Source organism: Trachurus trachurus (genome assembly GCF_905171665.1).
Source record: "Trachurus trachurus genome assembly, chromosome: 11".
Taxonomy (NCBI): domain Eukaryota; kingdom Metazoa; phylum Chordata; class Actinopteri; order Carangiformes; family Carangidae; genus Trachurus; species Trachurus trachurus.
In genome coordinates, this window is record NC_139904.1 from 17,350,932 (window position 1) to 17,358,898 (window position 7,967).

Sequence of the window (7,967 nt, forward strand, 5' to 3'; positions counted from 1 at the left end):
ATGTAGCCTGCTCAGAGTAAATCACCTCTTACATTGTGTCTGGCCTCACCTGATAAGTTGGTGGGTTTTTACATTTCCCTGTGAAAAGGGTTTTGCCACTCTGCTTGAGGACACCACCGGGGCCTCTGGACCTAAATGACTGTTTGAAATTGCAGTGTGGCCAATTGTGCATCATTTTACGCTCCCTCTGGAAAACAATAATTGACTCATAAGATGCATAAATGACTGTAAAATTGTGTAACTGGGCATATTTTTTGTTATAAATGATCTGAACAAATGTACAGATTTTTACTGAGCAAAATAAAATGAACAAGAGTCCATCTTCTCTCACATTTTAAGGAGCCGAGGTGAGAGAAGAGAATACATCACTTAATCACAAAAACATTAATCTGCAACTTTTTAAATCACCCCCTTAAACTGAATAACCTATCTTTTGGATGGATGTCTCCTTTGAGAAATAATGTTAGTTCACATGTGTTGAAAATATTTTCCTGTTTGCTGCCTGTTTCTGGTGGATTGTGTGGTCAAAGAAAGCTGGTTATTGACGAGGGTGGAGAACAACCATCATATGCTCCGTGTTAAATGAGAAATCAGTCGCTGTAGCGGAAAAAATGAAAAAGCAACTGTTCATTTAGCTATGTATGAAATTATGCATGATCCTGTTGACTTTTCCATTTTAATTCAGTCAATCAATTTCAGTTTACTTTATGTCACCATGTTGAGATGGAATAGAAAACAGCTTTTCCATGGGAGTTTTGGCTCATGTAATAAAAACAAACCTAAAATCCTCAACCTATAATGTTTACTATTTTCACTAGTGATTCAGCATGAGAACATTTGCTAATTAACTCTTTAAAACTAAATATATCAGGTAATAAACCAGAGTAATTTTGACTTGACGATGGAGCTTGATGAAATGTTAGTGGATAATTAATTAATTACCACGGTGATTTCGGTTCATCCTGACAGTCTGACAGTCTCTGTCAAAGTTTAATGGCATCCATGTTGTTATTTACTTTTGAATGAAGGCTTGTTTTGCAGCAGAGATGGCAAGGTGGAACCTGGATGTTTTTGACTTTGTGCAAACATTCACTTCAGATTTGTTTTGGACTCATTCAGGTTTGTAATTGGACAAATAATTTAGGAAAATTGTGTGGGCAGGTGAAATATGAGGTGTATTTGTAGTTCAGAATACCCCAAAATGAGAAAGTAGACCAGGAAGTCAACAGTCATCAAGGCAATAACTGTATAGGATACCGAGGTCGTATGGCACGTAGTGAAACCCTAATAGGATCTGTTGACCTTCCTGTTCACCTCCTTTTCATTTCAGCAAACAGAGCTGTTTTCTTGTATGTCGACTTCTATACGTCTGACCATCACTGCCCAGATCCAGCTGGCCAGTTGCAATATTGCATTATTCATAAAACCTAAACACGCAAAATGGATTCCTCTGGTCCACTCCCCACCAAAGTCAGAAGATTAATGATTCACTCTTTAGGTTATAATTCAAAGTTCATCCTCACATACATCATATTTTGAAGCACATAGATTATAAGAGAGAGAACATTTATCATATGACAGGGCAAACGCAAGCTCTCCTGCACACATAACACACACGCAGGAATCCTGTCTACTGCTACACACACACACGCACGCACTACCCCGCTCACACAATTTGTTTTAACACCAGGCCCCACCAGAGTGAGGCTCCTCTTTCACATCCAGTTATTCTAATTTTATTCAGACACATCTCCTCTGAAGCATTAAAGTGCAGTTTGCACAAACAGATGAGAGATAATAGTCTAAGGAACTGGTCACTCCTATACTCTGCTGCCCTGTGAGAGCAAGAAAGATGATAATCATTCATCACAATAATCAAACCGTGAGACACACACAGCATTTCATGCACATTCCTCCTACATCCGACTTCTAATACTGGTACGTTTAAGTTATAGATGTAAATGCTGCACTGCACACTTCAATATAACGTCAAATTTGAATTTATTTTTTATCAGTAAGTATTTTGCCCGCCATTCCCCATAGCCTTTTCTATACTTAGCAGCAAATCACACATGCAATTACTAAACATGCAATTACTGGTTACAAATCAAAAGGCTTACTAACTGAAATATCAAGGCAACAAAGTAAAAAAAAAGTTTGCCATTTCGGGAAAATGCTAATTTGTTTACTTACCAAGTGTTAAATGAGAATATATAGCTTAAAGCTGCTTAGCTTAGCTTAGCATAACATAAAGACAGGAAACATAGCTAGTCAGATATGAGGGTGGTTACTCTCAGCATGGATGCGATTAATGTATATGCCAAAATGTCTGTTTGCTTACGTTTTGGCATATGTACATTTAAGTCTATTCTGTGAGGGGTCATATTCGTTGGTATGTTATTCTTAAATCAAGTACAGTAAATAATATGACTAACTTGAAACATATAGGCTATGCAATATATACATGTATGGAACAAACAACAACAAATTATTGCAGCAATAAGGACAGAAACATAGTATCATAATTTAAAGGTTACATCCACCATATTTTTTTGGAACCAAACCCAAAAGCAGCAGCAGTTAGAAATAAATAGCAAAACCCTTATGGACTGTATAAACACGCATGAAATCAGTGAGAAAGGGATGACAGGCTCATCAAAAATAATTCATCCCAGAATACAAGTCTGGTACATACATTAACCGCTGGTCACAAATGAAACACAGACTTCATCAACTTTCTAGCAATTTCTACTGACAGCTGATAACCTCTCAAACATCCCAGCAAACATTAACCCTGCCTCTCAAAATGATAGACTGTATTATGTTCTAATCTTCCCTCAAATACTTGATAAGAAAGGCTAATTTGAGTGCTGATGGAGTTGAGAATACAGCTGAAGCTCAAGACTAGATACAGATATCGTATCATAATCACAAAGAGGCCTGACTGCACACATTTAGAAACAAATTGGTCTCTTCACAAGTCCAATCATAGTTTTAGAGAGTTGATGCCGGCAGATTGAATTCTCTCTAAATTGGCATGGCAATGTCACAGATGCCACTTCAAATGAGGTTTGAACATATATTCATTCTGTAGCTCATTGGCTTATGTTAATCCTTTCCATTTGCCACTTGTCAGAGGCAAGTGTCATTTAGTGTTGCCATCATCTCGCAGTCTTTCAGCCCTTTGGTAACTCACACAAGATGTGTCAGTCTTTCAATCAGGCAAAGAGAGTTTCAGATCAGCTTAAACTTTTCTGGCCACTGATTAGATAATAAATTACACCAGAAACGCATCCAATTCTGCAAAAAATATGAAGGCTTTGTGGAACGATTCGCCGCTCAGAAGTTGGTGATATGGCAATACAGTTTTACAAGTATGCACAGTATTGATGGACTCAGGCGTCTACGCAGATGTAATGAGCAGCTACATGCAACAAGGAAAATGAAACAACAATATACTTTACTGTTACTGGCTACATTACCAAATGTTGTTGCACTGCAGTGGGTGCAACCGGTCAGTTTTGATCATGGACGGAAGCACATGGACATTCAGGTGACAAATGAACTTTGAACCTCATCTAAAAACAAAAAATAAAGACAAAATAGACGTGTGAATATCTTAAATGATGATGAATAATTTTGTGTGCAGGATCTCTCCTTATACACTTGACACTGGAATGGAGATTAGTTTCATAGTTACAGTGGTTCTCTTTATTATTATGGAGCACACTTCTAATGAAAGGCTGCAGGTAAGAAATCTACAGTATCCTAAGTAGTATAATATAGGTGTAGTCAGAAGGAATCAGGTTCATTCTTATTTCAATCTCATTAACCTACTTAAAAATTGAATGTAGGCTACAAACTACAATAAGTTTGCTGCTGGAATTGTTCTTTAAAAACATTGAATAAATAATAGTCATGATAAAAAAAAAAACGCTGGAATAAAAACCCTACTGTTAATGGTGTGAGGCCTGTGAGGTAATAACAAGCAGGCAGCTGGACTGGCCTTCAAACTCACATGGGACTAAAACTCTCCTGGTGGTGTGTATATGCAGCGCTCCCTCTGCTGAAGGCGGTCTATTTAAACCGTTCAGACCACGCCCACTCGCACCGGCGCATTATTACCCACTGTGATTCAGGTGTGCTGCACGTGAAGTAAAACTGATGCTAACACTTTGCTGCTACCATACTTTTGTGATCGTTTTGTGAAGGAATTGTTCCTGTTCATGTCAGACGTGGATTTCAGACCGGAAATGGCGCTTTCCTCTCTTCAGGTTGCAATTTGGACTAAGGCATCATCAATACTGCTTCAAGGTGAGTGTTTCCTGCTTGTGCTGTGTTGCCTCTTGGTGTGTGCTGCTGCTGGCTGTGTGTGTGTAGCTATGTGCGTTTGTGTCCTATACTGGCTTTGCTATCTGCTTGTGATGATTTTCTTTGGTTGTTGTTGTTGGCATTTTTTTTCTTTTCTTTGAGTCCATTTGTTTGTTATTTGAACTTAATAATTGAGTAGGCCTAAGTTTTTTTTGTGTGTGAGGTGGTGGAAGTCACTAGAAACGTATCTTGCCTTCAATTACATCTGAGATGTTGGTTTCCTGGAAAACTTGCTTCTGCACATTTCCCCTGCTGATGTTAGTTTGCTTATTGTTATTCTTATATGATCATTAACTACATCTTATATCTACATATTACCTTTGTTATCTACAACCATTAAGTCACTGCTGCTGCCTGACTGACATTGTTTCTGCCTCAGTTCACTAAACACTGTATTCTCCTGAGTGGTTGGAGGAGCTTGGTTGGTTGGTTGGTTGGTTGGTTGATGGTAGCCTATACTGTATATGGATTACAGGTAAGGCAGCAGCTAGTGTTGGGCTCTGCATTTAATGTGGTGTCTGATGCTTTATGATGGTCAGTTGTATATCTCGGCTGTCCTGGGCTTGTGACTGTGGAGAGTTATGATGTGAATATTACGCCGACAGTAATTTACTGTATTCACATGATAAATCTTTGCCATCACATCAGACAGTGCCTCAAACTGTCAAGCTGAAGAGCCCTGTTTTCTCTTCATGCCTTTTATATCTGTCATGGCCATTTTCATCCATGTTTCATGGTCCAGTCAAGAGACCATGAATGTCGCAATGTGTTGAACAAACAAGTAAACAACAATCTTCAGATTTTCAGTGATTTATTTTTGCCTTCTGAAGAACAATAACAACAAAAGAAGGCAGTTGGCTGCTGCCTTTTAATTGTTGTCACAAAAATGATGAAATTTTGGTCGCGTCCTAAAATTAAAACGCCACACATAAACAAACCCTTCTGTCAGGGTTTAAACTTTATTTTCCTCGGCTCTCATCATGCGACGATAAACACACAACCACAGCTCATATATTCTGCTCTTACAAACAATTCCATGTTTTTATAGCACTAATTGGTAAAATCTGATCTTGTTTATCCAACCCACTCCATGAAAAATCTTTGTTAGTGTTTTCTTTGCCTCCATTTTTTCCCCAACATGTTTTCATTGGCCACCTCACACACTGATTCTCTGCTCCTCGGTTCCCCGGAGGAGCATTGTGGGTAGGTCATATGATCTCACACTACTCATCATCTTCCCTTTGATGAACAAATGAGAAGTCCTGCGCCCTTTGAAGCGTTTTTGTGTGGCACGTTCAGGCAATTAATGCATACGTGAAAAGCCGAGGCACGAGTAGATGAGAAACGACGACAAGGACTCCGGGAGAAAACGAGAGCAGGGGACAGAAGAGGGAGAGATGGGGATTTCAAGCTTCATCACCTCTTTCCAGGTGTTTCTGCCCGCATGATTTCGTCTGTGAACTGCAATCAACTTCCTTAATGAAATAAGTAATTAACATATTATAATTGTGCTACAGTTTGATTTGACAGAAATCATTTTCCATATCTAATACTATGCTAATTTAATCTGTTCCTCATTCACCAACATGACCTTTTGTGATTACGTTTCATGGCAGATTTCTTCTGTGTTTCTCTGTGTGTGTGTACATGTGTGTATGCACTGTGTGTATGTGTGTGTGTGCATGGGAGGAATTTATTTTAGTGACTGAAAATATGAAGATTTTACTATTTTCCTCCAGATGGAGGAAAAAACAGTTGTGTTTGTGGAGGGAGTGGGAAGAGAGGCAGCTGAGTTTTTTTTTTTTTTTTTTTTACAATGGTAGATCTGATTTGCAGGATCAGTCTCACTGCAGATTCTTTCCTTATTAAGCCGGTCAGGTATTCAGTTTTCATCATTATCATTATAAAATTCAGTGTTTCTAACATTCATTCTGTCATAGCCCCCGACTATTAATGGGATATTTCAACATTTTGGCAAATTCGGCCATTGCCATAATCCCTATAGTCTTGGGGGTAGGTATGTTATTGTCGGTGCAAGCTGTTTTTAGATCGGCTGGGCAGAGATGCGAGCTGCTCAGCTAATACCACAGAGGCTCATGTTATTTCCAGGCTTTCCCTCAAAACTCATCAAATACACAATCCAACAACTCCAAAACGCTCTCGTGGACAAGGTGAATGTGCAGTTGTGACCTGCACATTCACCCCGCTATGAAATAATAATGGAACTTTACAAGACAGAGTTGTTTTCGAGGTAAATGCAAAGCCAGTGTTGTGTCAAAAAGAGACTCCTTGGGGCGGTGCGTGGCGCAGTGGTTAAGGCGGCCGCCCCATGTAGGCGTCCCCGGTTCGGGTCCTGCGTCGGGCGGACCTTTCCTGCGTGTCATTCCCCCTCTCTCTGCCTCCCCCTTTCCTGTCTATCTCACTATGTGCTGTCAAATAAAGGCAAAAATGCCAAAAAATATACTTAATCGACTGCCCCCGACGGGTATGTGCATCGGCGGCTTTGCATTTACCCATACATTTAGCCTACCTCGAAAACAACTCGTAACGTTCCATCATTATAAATACTATCAAACATTTTGGGGTAAAAAAAAGTATTCCACTTCATAGCCATTGTTGAAAAATCTCTTTTTGCTTGTATATTACAGTAGGCTTCAGAAATTTAGGGCCAATGCTACATCTCCTGAATGATGAACTGTTGTTCATCTGTAATAATAATAAAAAAAAACATTTTGGAGGCGGCGAGGCGCTACATTGTTTTAGCAAGTTAACTTTAATTGCTTAAAACATTTTGAGAAATAAAGAGAAGAAGGGTCAGCTGGCTCCTTAGCTTGCAGCTAGCTAACTTAGCTTTGCACAAAAACATTTGGCTACAGGCAGGGAAAAATCCAGGTGCCACCACAGTTTACTAATGAAAATGTCATAGCTTGAGGAAACCCAATTTGCAGGTTTGTTGGGTTGGAGGTTGCTGGTAGGACAATTTTGTTTCCCTGCTATATGCTAAGATAACTTGCTGCTGGAGGTATGATGTCTCGTACCTAAAGAATATGATGCTGTGGTAGATGAGAAAGTTTAGTCATCTTTTAACCTTTTAACATTATAGATTTGAGATATTGAATCAGCACTTTGTATTGGGAGATTCCCTGAGATGAAGAATTATTAGCTGGAAAGAAAAAGTTGGATGTTCGCCTCCCTATTTTGAGTGTCAAAATCTGCAGGCAAGTGTTAACATTAGGCTATTATTTCAATTCCAGTGTATGTTGTTTTGTTGTAGCATCTGTTTCCTGTCCTTCATGCCGTTCTCCACGTTCCATTGTAGCAGAAATGTCAAAACAAATAATCTCCAAAAGAACAAGATTCTCTCCCTGATACAAGAGAGAAACCACAAGCGGTTATCTGACGACGTATTGTGTGAAATATTCTCGGGGTTTTCAGACAGCAGCTCTGGCCTCTTTACGACCACTCCTCCTGGCTGAGAATCAAACTCATCAGGCTCTGTTCTCTCCAAGAAAACAAGCTGCCTTCAGCTATCAACACACTAGCAATCATGCTCACAAGAGACTGTACTTATGATGACCACAGGAGACTCGAGCTAT